Source organism: Polypterus senegalus, chromosome 18 (genome assembly GCF_016835505.1).
Source record: "Polypterus senegalus isolate Bchr_013 chromosome 18, ASM1683550v1, whole genome shotgun sequence".
Taxonomy (NCBI): domain Eukaryota; kingdom Metazoa; phylum Chordata; class Cladistia; order Polypteriformes; family Polypteridae; genus Polypterus; species Polypterus senegalus.
The window spans coordinates 54,935,508-54,953,487 of NC_053171.1; the positions used below are offsets into that span (position 1 = coordinate 54,935,508).

Below are 17,980 nucleotides of genomic sequence, written 5' to 3' on the forward strand. Positions count from 1 at the left end.
TAAAGGACCAACAAGACGCAGAAAGCCAGTAAACAGCCAGAGACGCCTGGAGAGAAACCTGCAAAAAGAGGGGAAGACGTGTGAGTCTGTGAGACAGGAATGAGGTTCAGGTGTGGAAAACTCAGAAGAATCCATCAAGTGGGTCTCCCGCATGCTAGAAGGACCTGACCATACATAATGAGCATTATGAGGTCCTGCATTTATACCCCAGATGATGTGCTCCTGTAGCTGGATCCTGGGACCAAACACACCTTCACCCCCATTTCATCAGTGCGTCCATCAGCCCCAGTTATCCTTCATTAATTATATAAGCACAAAGTGACAGATTTCCTGTCCAGTATCTCACCTCCATTTATGTTTACTTGGCGTCATTCTCCTCCAGCAGCCTTTTAATCTACACATTTACTTTGTATTTCATAGAATCATGGGGCACAGATTTAGGGGTCCATGCCTAGACTGAGTAACAATTGAATTTACTGTTATAATCTGCAGACGGACAGAATCGCATCATTTCAAAGTCTCACTGCTAGCCTACTGTACCTGACATTGTAGATTTGTTCATGCATGTGTGTGGTGGTGTGAATTCCTGACTGACTGTTCCATCTCTGGTTCATATTTTATTTCCACTTTTCTTGCATATGGCGCATTATTTAATAAAATACTGGTTAGTAAGTTACATTTTGAAAGCACACATTTAAGAGGAGTCTCCTACAACCCCAAGACATGTATGTTTTGTTAAATGTCCATTCTGAATTAACCCTGCGTGTGTGTGTGAGTAGGTCCTGCACCCAGTGCTGCTGGGATTGGCTCCATCACCCACAACACTGAATTGGATTTAGCCGGTTTAACAATGTTGTGTTTGCATGTTTTTGAGAAGCAGAATGTGGAATAACTCACTCATGGTCACACATGGAGTCAGGGTTCAGGATTGTAGTTTACAACTACACAGCCATACCAGAAGACTCCGTCCTGTCACTGTGTGTCACCCTCTCGAGGCCCAAGACTCTCCATCACACTGTAACAGAATCTCGAGCAGCATCTCCCCAACCAAAGCTAAATCAAAGGGGTCTGCACTTTTTACTTGCTTTACTGTTTTAAATATAATAACATATATTTAAATTACAGTGACATGTCAGGTTGAGTCACAATAGTAAAGCAAATATGGGTATTATGACAGAGAAGAAACTTTAGTGGTCATTCTTAATCTGCATAGTTCCAAATAATAATTGGGCTGATTTGGGCTAATATGTGCTTCAGTGCCATATTCTGTGTAAAAATGGTGCATTGACCAAATGGCGGTGTTGCTAATGCCACACTATTCGATCACGTACTGTAGATGGCAAGTCCGGAGTGCCAGTCTGGCTTTGGTGCTTTGCTTCTCATCAGACAGCTGAACACGTTGTACTCCTACTTCACTGGCAGAACGCTGCTCACTGTCAGAAGACCCTCAGAGTCCCGCTCTGATGTTATTGTGGACTGAGATGTCATGTCTGTCCCATTCATGTCCCTCCAGGTGACTTCTGGTTGGGGGTTCCACTTTTCAGAGCTGCACTCCAGGTGGGTCTTCTGGCCTTAAGTGGAGCTGCTGAGCACCTAAAACTAATAAAACACAAAAGAAAGGAATATACGTGAAGAGAAAGAAAAACACTAACATCAGGTAATATGACACATACTTATTAATGAATTGCTCAAATAAAATAGTTTGGTTATTTCTGTTTGGAATGTAGGCTTCAATTTCATTTTGTTTAACTTATTTCTGATTATTTTAATTATTGTAAATATTTAATGAAACTTGACAGAGGGTCAGTTTTAAATGCTTTTAGTGTCTGATAAAGAATGGGCCCAGCTGAGGTAAGTGGTCAGATTTGTGGAATTCACTTTACATGCTTCCACTGGGATCTCTCATTAGGAAACATAATGTTAATTTTCACTCGTATGCAGATGACACCCAGTTATACCTTTCATTTAAATCAAATGAAGTTTCTCCGATGTTGTCTTTAATTAGTTGTGTTAGTGAATTAAAGGAGAGGATGAATGAGAACTACTTGTCTTTAAATAATGATAAAACAGAGATGTTAATTGTTGGAGGGAATGACGCTGATCACAGCAATATTTTGTCGTCATTTAACTCAGTTGGAATCCCAATTAATTTTACTGAATCAGCCCGCAATCTAGGCGTTATCTTTGACTCTAGCATGTCATTTAAAGCGCATATTACAAAGTTGTCCAAAACATGTTTCTTCCATCTTAAAAATGTTAGGAAATTAAGGTGCTTTCTAAATTAACAGGATTCTGAGAAATTAATTCATGCATTTATTTCTAGTAGGATTGACTACTGCAATGCGGTGTTCACTGGCTGTTCAAACTGTTCTCTATACAGCCTCCAGTTAATCCAAAATGCGGCTGCAAGAATTATTACAAGAACAAGAAAATATGAACACATAACCCCAGTTCTTAAATCCTTACACTGGCTCCCAGTTAAATTTAGGGCAGATTTCAAAATCCTCCTTTTAACATATAAAGCATTAAATGGCCAAGGTCTGGTTTACTTGTCTGAACTTATCATGACTTACAAACCTAAGCGCACATTAAGATCTCAAGATGCCGGTCTGCTTAGGATTCCAAGGACTAATAAAATAACAGTGGGTGGTCGAGCTTTTAGTTACAGGGCCCCTAAACTGTGGAATGGTCTTCCTGCTTCCATAAGAGATGCCCCCTCGGTCTCAGCCTTTAAATCCCGGCTGAAGACTCACTACTTCAGTTTAGCATATCCTGACTAGAGCTGCTGATTAACTGTACAGACTGCATCTCTGTTGTTAGTCATCAGCACTAAAACATAAGTAACATGATTGTTATAATTTGTTACTAACCCTCACCTATTCTGTTTCTGTTCTCGGTACTCAAATGTGGGAATTGGTGCCACGGCCCACCTGACAAGTTGTTTGCCTGCCTGTGGTAAAGTCATCCCTGATGGAGGATCACAGGAATCATGGGAAAAAGAGGTCCTTTCATTGGATTGGCTGGCCGAGCAACGTTTCAGCCGTGGAATGGACAAATGGGGAGGCAGCTTGATGGATGAGGTCTCCAGGACTCTAAAAATATCCAAATCTTATTATGTGATATCATCTACTGTTGAATTCTGCTCCGTACTTCTAAAATCTTTATTATTATGCTGTATTAAGGATTTGTTCTGTTCTGTGTATTGTATTGTATTGACCCCCTTCTTTTGACACCCACTGCACGCCCATCCTACCTGGAAAGGGGTCTCTCTTTGAACTGCCTTTCCCAAGGTTTCTTCCATTTTTCCCTACAAGGTTTGTTTTGGGAGTTTTTCCTTGTCTTCTCAGAGAGTCAAGGCTGGGGGGCTGTCAAGAGGCAGGGCCTGTTAAAGCCCATTGCGGCACTTCCTGTGTGATTTTGGGCTATACAAAAATAAATTGTATTGTATTATACTGTAGGAGAACATTTCTTTGAATGTCTTCACACTCATAAATAAAGAGACCATCTATTAAAATATTACTCCACTTGGAACGAACCTGTAAAGTTTTTTAAGCTCAACAATCCCACAAACTGGAGGAGCAGCACCTTTGATTTTTGGATTCTGATTCCTTGGCATGCTGTCTGTTCTGGGAGGCAGGAGCTTTCTGATCTTCTAAGGTGACCTGTTGCCCCATTTGATGTCCCACTTGCTCTAGCCTGTCTGATGGCATCCAGTGTCAAGTTTTAGCCAAGGTCTAAACCTTGTGATCTGTTTGTGATTCTTTAAATATTATTATTGTGTAACTGATTATGTTTTTTGTCCTTATGTATGTTATGTTTTGAATATTAGTTTGTTTATTTGTGTATTATATTTTAGCATATTTAGTTATGTGCCTTGTCTGCTTTGTCTTAAGTTTCAGGGTGCGGGGACACCATGGCATTTCAACTAGAGGACCATCCACTGCCTGTACACTTCCATACAGGGGGTCGGGATCTCCAGACTGGCATGGTATTTGGTATTGTAGGTCTGCCTTTGTACGCTTTGGATATTTCTGGTTTTGTTCATTTTTTGCTATAGTCTTGCGGTGTTAGATTTTTGGACATGGACTGGTTTTGTTTGTTTGGGGTTACCTTTTTGACACATTCTCTTTTTGCTCATTTTTTACATTTGTTTAATTTTTGAAGTTTCAAAGGCCTATATTTTATTAAATCTATATTTTATTAACTTTTGAACCAGAATTTTTAAGGACTTCCTAGCTTCCCATTGAAAATTTCTTAAGGATTGTTTTAAATCTTACCTTTCCCAATTCGTATCTTGTGGTGTGGAAAAAAGCCAGTTTTGGAGATTAGGCCTCAGGGAAGACTGAGGCCAGATATTGGGGTTAAGGCCTCATTTAGGCATTTTTGAGTTTGTAGTCTACAGGTAGGAAAGCTGGAGGCTCCATTTGAAGTTTTCAGCCATATGTTCACAACATCCAATAGTAGTAAAGGCAGTAGTTGTCTTATTTGTCCATGGTACAGTGAAACTCTTATTACTTATGTGTTCATTCAGCATTAATCAAGTAGCCATTCTGTGCTGCTAGGTTCAATAAGACTGGTGCTGCCAAACGTTATCATCTCCAGCACCACTTCAGTGTTCTCTCTCAGGATTGTTTATTGACATGATGGCTCAGTTTTTAGAACAGCTGTCATACTACTGTTTGGTTATTCATGTTTATAGCCTTGTGGTATGTTGTCATTGCTGAATGTTCACTTTATGGAGAAATGGTTCCTTTACACTCAAGGGGAAGCACCTCATTTTACAGTCATTTAGGTCAAGCTGGAAATACCTCACATGCATCAATCTGATCTTGCAAACTGTGCGTATCTACAGTAACCTGATGTTACACAGTTGCAGTTGTCACCAGGAATATCTTACCAAAATAAGAGGTACATTTTTCACTTTGCTTGCCTCTCCTTTGGGTGCATGGGGTATGTTTGTGGGCCTGTCATTCTGTTCATGTTATGCCTTTAATGAAGAACTGTTTGATCCCTCCTGCTTGGACAGCCTTGTTACACAGTGGCTCAGTCATGCCATTACAATGTGATTCTTCTACTGCTGTTTATTGAACTCTGTCCTACCTCTCATCAAAAGCAAAACTGCAGAAGGAAGAACTGAGACTCGCTTGCTATTATCGTACTAAAGCTTTAAGAAATTTTTGGAACAAAAAGGACAGCCCTGAGAGTATAAAATAACTGACACAGTCCAATGCAAGTTTATGTTCACGTATTGACGTAATTAAGACACCCCCCACTGCCCACACCTAAAAAAATGAAAAATCATATTATTGCGTGAGTTTCCTTCAGCTTTTTATATAAGGCAGTAAACGTCATGTCTGCCAGGAACACATTAATAATTTCTATAATTTATTTCTGTAACCGATTATTAATTTTCATCAATGACTTTTTACATTTTATTATTATTATCATCTCCATTGTCTGTTCTTTTTCTCATGAGCATTTTATTTGTTTGGTTAGATGGGTGTCTCGTTTAGTACTAGTGAACCACACAGCGGGTCCATTGGAATTAACTTTATTGTTCTTTTCAAACACTGATAAAATATTATTTTTATTTAAATTAAGATACTTCCCTTCTTTAAAACGAAAAAGACTAGACAAAAAACAAGTATACACAGTATATACATGTCTACACATATAGATGTTTTTATCATCCCAACATTTAACAAATGAAATGAATTTTTTGTTTTAATAGTCCTTTACTCATCCCTGTATCAGACTGGTCTTCTTGTTATTCTTCAACATGATGTTTTATATTGTGACTTAGGCTCTATAATCTCCGTGGTACTGAGAGCATTAGGGCTCGTTTATACTTCACGCTCAAAACGCGTATGCGCACGCATCATGTCTGTCACGCATTCCCAGTGTTCATTTGATGTGTCCTCTGAGCAGGTCCTCAGAAGTTAACGCAACTTGTGTTCAAGTTGCAGTACCAGCTAAAAGTCGGAATGTAACATCAGAGTCTCTGTTTACTATCTACATGTGACAGAAGGATCCTACCAGATCGATGTGCGCACTTCGATGTTTGATGAATAGTTCGATGTGGTGAAGCAAAATGCCAACATACAGTACAAATGCATTCATGGTGCTTTTATATTCAAGTGTTGCATATTCCCCATCGTAATGACATAATACATTTAAAAAATCTCACATACAATTTGGTGACGCTAAAATGACTCCAGTGTACGTGAGTGCTTGTATTCACCTTGCTATGAGCTGATGCCCCGTCCAGGGATTGTTTCTGCCTTGTGCCCAGTGCTAGCTGGAATGGGCGCATCTCTGTATTGATGGATTTAATCATTAAATATCCTTTACAGAGATATTGCGGGAAGGTGTCCTTGGAAATTAATGTGTGTTTCAGGCAATTCGCAACACAGCAAAACCAAACCTGTTCTCACCGTGATGATATCTCGCACTGCCACATGGTGGAATCTTCCAGATTTACAGAAAATGCGTGTGCAAGTATGAACAGTACAATGCCTGCGTAGCACTAGCATCCGCTGGAGCATGCGTTGCATTGCGTGAAGTATAAACCTGGCCTTAGATGTCTTACAGTTATTTGGCGCTTTATCTCAGGGTTTTCAATTATTTCTTTCACTAACTTAAAATGTTCATTTGTCTTCCAGGTACATTTTCCAGTTTCCTGTCAACCATCTAACGTTTCCAAAATCTGGGCTATTCTGCAGCACCTTTAACAATAGCAGGATTCCATCCTTCTTCCTGTTGAATGCAGAACTTCACCCCTGGCTTAACCACAAGTAAGGAATGTGCATTACAGGTAAAGTACACTTTCTGTTTTTCTTGCCACCTTTTCAGCTCATGCTGTACAAAGCAACTGACAGGTTGTGGAATCAGCAATTGAGGTGCTGTGGGAGGCTTTGCCCTCAATAGTCTTCCTAGGTGATGGTGACAATGCAATGCTCTCTAAAGGGGTGTTTTTCTGCTTTGGCTTTTATCACTAACAGCTCAATATTTGTACTGTATGTTGAACTATTCTGTTGGACTGAGGTTTTACCTCTTCCAACCTTAAGGATAATGTGGACTGGAGGTTGCATGCTTTATGAACTTTATATGTGAGGACTGGGGGGACATTACAGTTTATAAAAAATCTTAGGAATGTTATAGCAAGCAACGTTTGATTTCAGGAGTTTTATGACAGTGATACCATGTGTCATGGTTTAAAAGAACCATCATTCTGTACAAATAACTCCCTGCCCATAATTTGAAGCATCAGCTTAAAAAGGACTGCCTGGCAAACACCCTGGAACTCATTTAACAATGTCTTCAGGGCTGTTCATGCTGTGTGGTGTTCTCTCTTCTTCCACCTTATTTTGTAAGAGCTCTCACAGACATGCTATAATCTCAGACATATTTGGAATAAATTTCCCAAAACAGGTCACCATTCTTAAGAATCTCTCTGAGTTCTTCTTGCACTTTGGCAGTGGCATACCCACTATTGTCTGTACTTTGTCTGGACCTGACTTTATACCCTCACCAGTCAGTATAGGTCCCAGGTATTTTGCACTTCTCCTTCTTCAATTGTAGGTTATTTTTTCTTACTCTTTCTAGCACTTGGCACAGCCTGTTGTTGCTCCCCCCTAACCAGCATGTCATCAGAATAGGTTTCTACACATTCTATGCCATCTTAAGTCTCTTTCACAGTTCTGTGGAAATCTTCCAGGGTTGATTTTGTACCAAATGGCAGAAGTACAAATCTGTAAAGTGCAAATGGTTTGCTAAATGTGCAAAGGTGAGAACTTTTCTCATCCAATTTAATTTGCCAGAATCCTGAACTTCCACCAAAAACAGAACAGTATTTTGCACTGAAGGGCCTACTTGTTATTTCTTTCTCTGTGGGAGGCTGATAATGTTCCCTTTGGATTGACTGATTCAAATCTCGAGGGTCAAGGAAGATTCCCTGTTCTTCCACAACTACAATTGCATTATCTTATATTGATCTTGAATTTCCTTTATTATTTAACCCTTTTTCCCTTCTGTCTGGCTCTTTGGAATTACTGCAACTTTTCTGGGTGGGTGTACTTTAGGTGTCACTGTTATTTTAATCTTAATGGAGTGTTCTTCTTCCAGTCGACCAGTTCCCTAAAATGAATCATTATATTCACTCAGAATAACATCTTGTGTTAATGTCATTTGCTCCCATTTCAATTTGCTTACAAAGCAAAGAGATCCACGAAAGACGCTGTGGTTACAGCCCTTCATGTTGCCCTGACGCACCTGGAGCAGCAGAGGAGTTACATCAGACTACTCTTTGTGGGATTCAGCTTGGCGTTTAACACCATCCTCCCACAATGACTGGTGTCCAAACTGGCAGAACTGGGACTTCCATCACTCGCCTGCAGTTGGATACTGGACTTCCTGTCTGGTTGCTCCCAGAGGGTCAGGCTGGGTCCCCACACCTCCACTGCTCTCAGCCTCAACACCGGGACGGCACAGGGTTGTGTGCTCAGCTCGCTCCTCTACACCCTCTACACATATGACTGTGTCCCCACTCACCATAGCAGCAAGATCATAAAGTTCGTGGATGACACGATGGTGGTCGGACTCATCTCGGGCAAAGAGGGTGAGCTGGCATGCAGGGATGAGGTAGAGCAGCTGTCAGAGTGGTGCAGAGTCAATAACCTGCTCCTCAACACCACAAAAATAAAAGAGCTTGTTATTGACTTTAGAAAAAACAAAACTGACATCCAGCCACTCATCATTGGTGGGGCCTGTGTGGAGAGAGTCCAGTGTTCAGGTTTCTGGGCATTGAGTTGAAGGATGAAATGACCTGGAGCGCCAACCTCAAGGAGCTGCTGAAGAAGGTGCAACAGAGGCTGTATTTTCTGAGAATCCTCAGAAAGAACCATCTCCCCAAAAATCTGCCCCTTGCCTTTTATCACTGTTCCATCGAGAGTGTGCTCACGTACGGACTGTGTGTGTGGTATGGCAGTTACTCTTCCTCAGAAAGTAAAGCGCTTCACAGGGTCATCAGGACAGTGGAGAGAACAATTGGCTGTACCCTCCCTACTCTGGATCAAATCTACACCTCCCAATGCCGCAAAAAAGCACTAGACATTTCACAGGATTCATCACATCCTGGTCATTGTCTCTTCCAGCTTTTGCCATCGGGCATGACATACAGAGCAATGGAAACCAGGACAAACCGCCTTAAAAACAGCTTTTATCAAAAAGCAATCATTGCCTGAACTCAAATAAAACTGCTCCATATCATTCTCTAAATGTGCAATATAGACCTTAAGTCAACCAGTGCAATCTGTATATGTGACAAGTGTAATTTGTGTATTTTGTAAAGTACTTTTATTACTATTCAGTTTGTTACTATTTTCTCTCTTCTTGTCTTTTTAACTCTTATGCCTCACACCGAGCCAACTGCACCTTCAATTTTGTGGTTCCTTTGTAAAAGTGACAATGTCAATAAAGATCTATCTATTTATCATTACTCTCTTCATAATTCTCATGTTTTTATATACATTTATTGCCAATATGGGTAATGCACTTTTACTCACCACGATGGGTAAAAGAAAAGTTGCAGTAATACGGAAGGACAGACTTATAAAAGAGCTGGACAGAATACCTACATTTTTATAGTACCTTCTAATTTGTTCCATTGCTCTTTGAAATGTAACTTTTGTATATTGTACACCTCTAAGGCTTCTGTGCCCACAATGTGAGGAGAGGTAGAGAATTTAAACCTCTTAAAATCTCTGTTGTGTCCTGCAACTGTTTAAAAATATAGAAACTGTTCAATATTCTCTGATATAGTCTTTGTGAAGATGTTAGTTCACTTCTGACACCATTTCTTATTTAGTGTCAGCGAACCACTCAGCCATTGCCAGCTGAATCAACTTTAAAAAAATAAAGGAATGACTGGAAGAAGTCTTGTGCATGAGCAGGTAAAAATTTTAGTACAGAAGTCTGGTGTTATCTTAGTTTTATTTGGACTCTGATGTTTGATTTTCCTTTTGTACTTTTGGTTAAGATTAACAGTTTGCATTATCAGTAAAAAAGTGCTTGGGACTACCTGCCTGTTAAGCTCCTTCATTTGTGCAGGCACATTTTTAGGCAGGAAATATTATATAAAACATTTAAGCGTATGCTTTGTTCTGTGATAACAGTTCACATAAAAGAAGTCTTATTCTGTAAACTAAATATTTAGACAAGGCTTTGAATGATTAACTATTTTAAGACCTTTGGATGTTATTTAATGGCAGAAGGGTATTGTTACAATGTATAGTACCGTGTTTCTGCATGCTCATTGGTGGGACTGAAATGTTTACTAGCAACAATATGTAAATGAACCTAACAGGAGCTGTTCTTTTAAGACTAACCAAACTTGCTATGGAGAGCCTTGTTGTTCACATAGTGAGCCTCCGCCAGTTGCAGTTAATAAAACACATCCATGAATTTCACTTATAGAGATGACCCAGACTTTTATTATTTACTAAGCTTTCTCTGCAACTATCAGTCTGAGTAAATGATCTGGACAAAGTCCTTAAAGGAAGACCTAAACGGATCTTTGCCACACCTCAAAAATGTTCCACAGGACAGACTTGTCCCACAGGACTTAGACACCAAAGAATGAAATGCAAATGAAAATGCATCTGTTCTTCAGTTCTGTACATTCTTGTGTTAATATCTTGGCCATTGTTGCTAACCAGGGATATATTGGTTTTAATATGGCTGTAGTTCTTAAAGAAAACCTTCCCATGGGGCACACTGGTCACATTTGTAAACTGCACTTGTCTGTAAGTATCTTCTTTTTTTGAATTTCCCCAACATTATTGTTTTTGTTGCATAACATCAGTGTTGTATTCATTCTTTAACTTATTTGTAGTCAGTGTGTATAGCACACTGAGTTTTTAATTAGAAGTGTACTTTGTAAGAATAAATATAATTGAAGTGTGATGAGCATAGAATGAAAATACTCTGACAATTACTAGGGGAGGGACGGATGTTGTGTTTTGAATGAACAGACAAATAACCTCCTCAAAGATATCCAGGCAAACATTTTTTCCCACCTGTCTCTTCCATGTGAGTTCCACACATGCATAAAATATCTGTGTAGGTAAATATATACAGTATTTTATTATCAGTACCAAACCATGATTTTACCTTTAAAATTACCTTAAACAGACTGTGGTATTTATTGCAATACCTCAAAAACGAAGGACAATTTCACAAGACTGGCAAAAGTGTTCAAGCATTCATCCCGACAGCAGGGGCTGCTGGAAGCGGACCCTTGACTGTGAGATAAGGATTATTTTGTAAGCCCCAAACAAAATTATTAATGAAGTTCTTTCCAGAACCAAATAGTACCAAAATAGAATTTATAGCACCATTTATATAAAGCAAACTAAAAAAAGCAATGCATGTTGTGTGGTGGGTGCGGCAATATGCTATCAGAGCATACAATAAAGTCTTATCTATCTTTCTATCTATCTATCTACTCCCAACCTTGTCATGACAGCAGCATCCATTCCATTAAGGACTACAGCGGCAAGAGCCTACACTGATGGCACTGAATGTGAGGCAGGGGTTAAATGTGGCCAGAACACCAGTTCATCACTGGACACAGTCACTCAAAGTGCAAACACTGCAGAGGCAGTGAGCAGGCATCGGGATTGAACACAAGCCTCTAAATCCATGAGTCAGTAATGCAAACCACTCACCCTTTGTACCATCACATAAGGCAAGTATAAATAAAAACTGGGAATTAAAAATGTGTGCTGACCTTCAACATAAAATGAAATATGAGCTTCTTCATCTCTTCGCCCAGTATAAACAGAGCACTTGTAGAGAGCATCATCTGAAACATGGACATCTCTGATTATTAGGGATATGTTGCCATACTTCAGATTCTCGATGAACATTATTTTTCTTCTGTCAGTCTGTTGTCTGATTCTGTAATTCTGATATAAAAGCACTGGTGATAAAATGTCTGTTGTAAACCACCTCACTTCATACTCCTCAGCACTGAGTTTCGGTGAGAGGGAGGCTGGCAGGACCACATCTTCACCGACATAACTGACAACAGGCTTAGAAGGACCCACAACAATGAAACTGTCTGGAAATGAGACCACATGAGTATAGTGAGTATCAGGATGTGATTTGTTAAAAAGAAAAAAAAAAGTAAAAGTAAAGGAAAACCACGTTAGCGTACATTTAAATGCTTCATTATCATCTGCAATTAAATTCAAATTTTGTGTGTACTTTATTTCTTTATTCTGAATTTATGAAGAATACAGTACATTACCCTTAAATTATTTTTCTAGGTTTCTAATATCACAAGCTATTTAATGAAAAACAATTCAATTCTTTCTATTATTTTGTTTTAACAAACCAGCTTAAAAATAAATATTCTTTTTAAAGAGACAGGCTTTTGTTGAGCAGTACTATAAAGAGAAATGGGTACATAAATACCATAAAACATTTATCACACCTCAAAATGAACAAAATATAATCACCCATACCTGCCCAAGAGATATCTATGTTGTGTAGAAACAGTAAAATAAAAAGGGTCCATCGTATCTGAAGGTTCATGGCTGTAAAACAACAAAGAGCTCATTGCACCCCGTGAAGTCTGCTCCTCTATCAGACTGGTGTATAAAACAAGTCACAGATAAAACTGCATCATCTACACTTCAAATGACATGAGCAAATATCATCATATATATATCATTTGTATTTTAAATGTTAATAACCTGTGGGATTAATGGATATTCTTTGTTTGATTTACTGCCAGCTCACTTTGCTGTACATGGAACTTCTCATCTCGACTCTCAGTGGTTTTATTTTATTATTTTCATCCATTACCTCATTGATCTTTACAATACGTACACTCTCTCATCCCAGTGAGCTCACAGTTATTCACTGATCTAGTTTGGCTTTGAGCAGTTCCACCAGTATGGCACAGGAATGACACTCTGTCATCAAAATGGCAGACATCGGTGATACAGTTATAGTCTGGAATATCCAATTTTGTCTTATTGTAGCCCCCCAAAAAAGTTACCAACCCAACTGCATACCAACCCATCAAACAGGCCCACCCAATGGTCACCAACATGAATTTTGTTTTCTTTCTCTTTTGTTATTATTATAGACTGGGCGAGTATGAGAATTACTTTGGAGAGATGACCAGAAGATGAAAGAAGAAAGCAAAACAGTTAGGAATGCAGGAGGAAATTTCCTAAATAAAGAACTGAGGCCATCAGAACATAAAAGGTCAGAAAGAAAATGTGAGGTAAAAAGGAAAGAAAGGTCAGAAATCTAAAAGCAAATGGTGCCTAAATGCTTGGAAACCTCACCTAACTACAGTGTAGAAAGGTATTTTTGAATATATAATTTACAAGCAGACACCATTATTTTATAACAGAAGAATTGTGATGTTGAGTGGCATGTCGTCAAACATCATGTGATGACAGCGACAGTCCACTGTATGAACACCACGGTGGCAATCATGCCAAACAATGATACAAAATGCGGTGGAAATCTTACCCACAAAAAAATGAAAACATTCACAAAATCAACACAAATACAAACAAAACCTTTGAAAATGCAAAGACTAAAATCAGGCAACAGTTCATTAACTATAAAGATATACCTTGGGTTGGTTGCCATTTAATTTTCAAAAAGTCACAGACATTGCAGTTTCCCCAGAAGTTACAATCCTGGATCTTTTACTTATTCTGAGATGTTACTCTTGTGTTATTCACATTTCAACATTCCTCCATAATTTAATAAGCTCTTCCATTGAAGGTCTCCCCTCATAGTCACCACAGTCTGTATGCCCTCGCCTTGATTTAATGTTTCCAGAGTCACAATTGCCTTTTCTTCATTACGGACACAATTCTTCTCTACGCTGCTATTCTTATGATAAATGTCTCTTGGAATTCAGGGAGGCCTTCCACACTCGACATCTACTGCACCAGATCACACAGCTTAATTAGACATCAGACTGGAAAAATGGTTCTCTTTCTTAGTGTTTTCTTTTTCTCATTAAACAACCATTTTTCAATGTTCTTAAGGAGACGAGAGGAACAGTAAACGTGCTAATATCTCTGTTGATTGAGTTCAATAATGTTTTTTCTTTTACACAGGCTGTTAGTTACAAAGTATATGATGTACATGTTTATTATGTTAGTGATGCCACTTGATACTAAACTTAGGTGTAGAAATTCATTAACCAATTTGTTAATTTATAACTTTCTCACATGTGTATTCCTGAAGTATCTTTCACCAACCAACTTTTCATGAAATACTAGTCTCTCAGCTGTGCTAGAAGATCAAATAATTGAATCAACAAGAAGAACCTGACACCCCAACTGTTCTGTACTTATTTCTACTTTCATCCTAACACTCATTGATGGTACCATAAACCGTCTACACTCTCGTTTCCCCATTCATCGGTATGATTATCACCATAAGGTACAGTCAGATCTCATAATACCTTTTGAATCATCTCACCTATATTTCTAAGAGTGAGAATGTTCTGGAGATGTTCACTTCTTTTCCCTTTGAATCAAAGGAGCTGAAGATGTCTGTGCTGGAACTGAGGCTAACCTACAGCTGTGAATTCTTTATAAATGTTCATACAGTAAATAATTGTTGCAGACGTCCTGACTTGAATTATTTTTACTGGTGAAAATTTGGGGTAGATATTCTTATTCATGACACCGCCCTGATTTCATACAAAGACATTCTACAATGTCGTGGCTCCTTAATCTCTTATTCTCAATAAATCTGCCCAAATTGAAGGTAAACTTGTGTAGTGTAAACCAGTTATATGTTACTGAGTGAACCTCAAAATTAGAATTCATATCACTCACCAACTAAAGATTAATTTATATTATCTAAAAGCAATGTAATAAGCATTCATAACATCTCCACTTACCACTTTCTTCATTTAGAGATCACACATCCTGAGGATTTGTCCTTCATCAAGGGTCTGTGAACTTTATGCACAATGTGTTAGTTTTTCATGTTCTTAATCTCTTATCAGCCTGTAGAAGAAGTTGGTGAGTAATAAAATAAACTCTTTGAATCACAGATTACGACTGTTCATTCCTCCCCCTTCAATTAATTTCTCTTTCATTTTTATACAGCCGCCTGCCAAAAAGCCTACCAACACTGACACACTTGAGTCTTAAAGTGACAGAACCACATTAAAATAAAATGGCCTTCTCTGCTTTGTGATCTGACAATAAGACCTTCAGTATTTATCAGATCTCATGCTTTTATGATATTTTTTTAGAATTTTTAACAAAGCAGGGTACACACTTATCACACCTTGTTCTGACTCGACGCAGACTTGTGCCATGAGGATCACATGAGCCCAAGGAAGGAGTGAAGACCAGAAAAAATCATAATGGACTCAGAGTATGCACTTGATTTATTTACAGAAAAAAATACACTCCAACCTCCTCAAATGGAGCAAAATGGGGAATAAGAAAAGATATGCACGTTACTATCCGGAATAATTGGTTTAACTCGAAAGACATGGGCATATCATATTGGCTTCACTTCAAAACTGGAAATACAAAATGTATCAGTGAAATGCTAAAAAAAACAAATAACAAAAGAAAATCTCATCTCCTTTTGGTGAATAACACTTTGGGTTTGATGTGACAGGACTCACGTATATGCTGTGAACATAGAAGCAGCAAAATTATACTTAACACTTCTGAGAAAATCAGAATCCACAGAATGAAGCTCTTACAACATCTAAAGATGGCAAGCGTGAGATGGACTGCCATTAAAATTGGAGAAATTCATTGGTAACACTAAGAATAAATGAGAAAATGTATGTAGTCTTCATCTTTACCCTAATTTAGTTTTAGTGCTGGTGTTATTTTAGAACTATTGCATTAGCTATGAATCTTCCATTCAGTTGAAGCTCAGGGTACCCTTTTGACGCACTCTGACTCTCTGGTGTGCTCCATTGCCTCACAACAAGTCACTGGCAGCCATTATCAGGCAGACAGCTTCTAGGAATTGCATTGTAGCTTTGTCTGAAGGTTCAGAGTTCTGAAAAAATGCCTATGTTTATATTTTCAGATATTTCAAATGCTACTTGTATGAGTGCCTTTCCACTTCAGCACACATTCTCATCATTGATATGAAGATGTTGTTAAAAAAGTGGTTGGTGTTCATGGAAGAAAACCTTTAGGAGCATCTTTAACATTCACCATACGATGGAGTGCACAAAAATGGGGCAGAACAAGAAACTGGTCAAAATACAAGCAAATGTTCTCAGCCACAAGCGAAAACCACAAGAAGTAACTCCACAAGAGAGCAAACCAATAATCAAAGTCAAATAAAACAAATGTGGAAAAATGCCAAAAATCCTAAAACTGCTTGGCGTAGCTTCCCTGAATCAACACTAACATCATTAATTCAACACTGGGATACAGGGATGTGTGCTCTGTCATCTTTAATTGGAAAAGCAAGATGGTGATGACACACACTAAGGCCACGTAAAAACGCTACAAAAAAGCAGCAATCACCATGGAGCACAATCCAAAATGATGACATTACTGTCATAGTAATAAAATGATTAAGCAATCTAAAAAAGTATACAAAATTCATCAAATAGTGCAAAATGATTTCTAGACATCCAAAACACATAACTGATGTATTTGATGTTTGGCTAAACTACTCCATTTTTTATGTTTGATAGTAACTTACAGAGTAATTTTTTTGTGTAAAATGTGTAGGCCAATTTATCTTTTATTATCCTTTTTAAATCATCCTCTGCATGTTACTAAATTTTATATTTTATTCCTTCCAAAAGCCACAATTTCTTCATTTTCTTCTTCCACATCATCACCTCTTTTAGGCTCATCATTGATACTTTCAAATTGTTACGATTTGGACATTCATTAAATTTTTCTTTTTTTGACTTCCTCATAGTCTATTAGTAATTTTTCATGTTGCAGTATAAATTTCTTCCATTTATCTTTAGCTTTGATTTCATTTGAAAGCAGTACAATTTATTTCTCAGTGCCATTTTAAGATTTCTATGGATGTCGTTTCCATTGTGTAGATATGGTGTCTGCCACATTGTTATGTTGGGATGGCCAGGGGTTCGGTGGCAACTGGGCAATAGTCAACTCAGTGAAAAGACAATTTGGCGAAGAAACAACTTAGCGAAATACAAATCGGCGACATCCTTTACCAGTTAGGTAATATTTAGGTTCAAAGAGATTTTTTAAATATATTTAAATGACAACGTGATTTAAAATGTTGAAAATAAATTTATATAATTGACGAACAAACTTTATTCTGCAGATGGAACAAACTATATCTTACATTATGTTCTGCAACCAAAATTGCTAATCCTTTATAGAAATTGTATTGACTGTAATCATTTGATAACGTTATTTAGAATACAAAAGGTGACCTGCGAGTACGGCTTAAGGAATATCTTTACTCTCAATGTATTGGGAGTTTCATAAAGCAGGGGATTCTGTGGATTTTCTGGGGCCCTATATTGTCATTTAAATATCGTTAAAAAGTCTCTTTGAACCTAACTATTACCTAACTGGTAAAGGATGTTGCTGAGTTGTCTTTTCGCTGAATTGTCTGTCGCCCAGTTGCCCCTGAACGATGGCCAGGAGTGTGTGGTGCGTGACGTCACTGTTGCAACTACATAATTGTTTTACTTCAGCCAGGAATCTTTCTGGCTGGGTTTAGATTCATGTTTTATGGCTGTTTTGTTCATTCTTGATTGTTTTATTTAGGTCAATGTTACTTTTGTTGATATTGTGCATTATTCTTTGCTTTTGTCTATGTATTTATGATTCTTCTGCTGTGTTTCATGTGTTTTGTCTATGATAGAATGGCAGTTTATGCTGACCAAAGCCGTATCACAGAAAACAATGTAAAAATTTACCACAAAGAAAAAATATCTCATCTTAATCATGTT

The 17,980-nt window shown here is 38.1% G+C and overlaps 2 long non-coding RNA genes across 3 annotated transcripts in view; one reads left to right on the forward strand and one right to left on the reverse strand.

Annotated features, from left to right (window-relative positions):
- On the reverse strand, positions 1–12,597 carry LOC120519075. Its single transcript, XR_005631377.1, has 4 exons — positions 12,528–12,597; positions 11,789–12,121; positions 1,332–1,599; positions 1–58 (listed from the first exon to the last, which is right to left on the reverse strand). It is a non-coding gene; the product is annotated as an uncharacterized LOC120519075 (long non-coding RNA).
- The window catches only part of LOC120519074, a 21,499-nt gene continuing 13,954 nt past the window's right edge, over positions 10,436–17,980 (forward strand). The window contains exons 1-2 of one of the 2 annotated variants that reach the window (XR_005631375.1): positions 10,436–10,802; positions 13,157–13,297. This is a non-coding gene — a long non-coding RNA (uncharacterized LOC120519074). The remainder of the gene's footprint in view (positions 10,803–13,156; positions 13,298–17,980) is intronic. The other variant, XR_005631376.1, reaches the window with a different exon arrangement.